Below are 1,628 nucleotides of genomic sequence, written 5' to 3'. Positions count from 1 at the left end.
GGCCATGGTAATGACATATTGTTTAATACTAATAAGACTTTCTGTATGTATTTTCCATGTACTCGTTTGCCACTTCAGCTTCCATTGCCACCTGTAAGTCTATACGGTACCAACCTGAAGTACGTAAACTCATTTGTCTATTTGGGTATACACCTAAATACCACATTAAGTGACGATGATTGTGTACTTGCTATGCTGAAGAGTCTTTATAGTCGTGCAAACAGTATCAACCGCAAATTTTTCTGTTGCTCTCCATCTGTTAAGAGACACCTGTTTATGACGTATTGCGCCCAGCTATATGGCGCCCAGTTATGGAGCTCTGTAAGCTCTGGTGTTTTGTATAAGTGCAGAGTGGCTTATAATAATTGTTTTAGAATCATAATGAATCTGCCTCGGCGCTGCAGCGCGAGTGATATGTTTGTCTGTAACTATATTGACACTTTTGAAACCAGGAGGAGGAGAATTTGTTATTCTTTTCTAAAAAGGTTATTTTCCTCCAATAACGCAACAATCTGTCGCTTAATTCATTCCGATGCCTTCTACAGGAATTCATTCTTTCGGAAGACCTACCATTTGTTATGCTTTTAGGTTTCTTCCTGTTTTACTTGTATGTCTGTAGTGTTTTTGTATTATTTTAATGATGTATTGTACATGTTATATGGGTTTTTTTACCTGAAATAAAGAATGAATGAATGAATGAATGTATCCGCCATCTTGGATCACCAATCTTGAATTTTCAAAAATAGTTTTTTTTCATGATAAAGCCTAAAATACATTGTAAACATACTAAAGACCTTCATTTAAACCTTTTTTGGAAAAAGAAATGGAAGTATTGATGAAATTTTAATGAAAATAACCTGTATATACCTGTTCTAATGATATGGTCCGCCATCTTGGATTTTGGCCAATGACGTCATCAAATTAGCATAAATTATGCATATTTAATGATAAAATTTACATAAGATTATATGGGATGTTATTGATATTAGAAACCATGAGTAACTTGACATAAAACCCATAAAATTCTATTGTTGAAACAAAAAGTACTAAATTTAGCAAAAAATGCGTCAGAAACCCGTTGCCATGGCAACACAAAAAATTATTATCTTATTCCAATGATAGAGAATTGTTGCCAACAATATTCTAGGAAAAGTCACCAAGTTTGGCCGTTCTACGGCTAGCCGTTCAGACGCTAGGTGACATCAAAGTTGCCGCGGGCACTTTTAGCCCCCCCCCCCGGTCTAGGTAGGGTTAAGAGTGTGTGAAATCACAAAAATGATTGTAGACTAGACACTAGACGTAGATACCTTTAAGAGTGTGAAAAAACACCAAAATGATTGCAGATTAGACACTAGACATAGATAGACCTAGTTATTGCATTTGCCAATAAGCTGCGTTCGACCTACCGGCAGAGATGAGACCTTCGATGAAGTTGCTCTCGTCAGCGCTTGTGATAGACAAAAGATGTGCGCCGTACTGTTCACATCGGCTCTTTGCAGTTTGCCAATTGGCATTCATTTCCAATTTGTAGCAGTGGTTTCTGTACATATACCAAACAGAAGGACATTGTCTAGCTAAAAAAAAGAAATAACAAAGTGAGCGACGGATATTTTTTCATTTACATATAT

Source organism: Branchiostoma belcheri, unplaced genomic scaffold, assembly GCF_001625305.1.
Source record: "Branchiostoma belcheri isolate BF01 breed outbred unplaced genomic scaffold, Haploidv18h27 scaffold102, whole genome shotgun sequence".
Lineage (NCBI taxonomy): Eukaryota > Metazoa > Chordata > Leptocardii > Amphioxiformes > Branchiostomatidae > Branchiostoma > Branchiostoma belcheri.
This window is presented reverse-complemented; position numbering follows the sequence as displayed.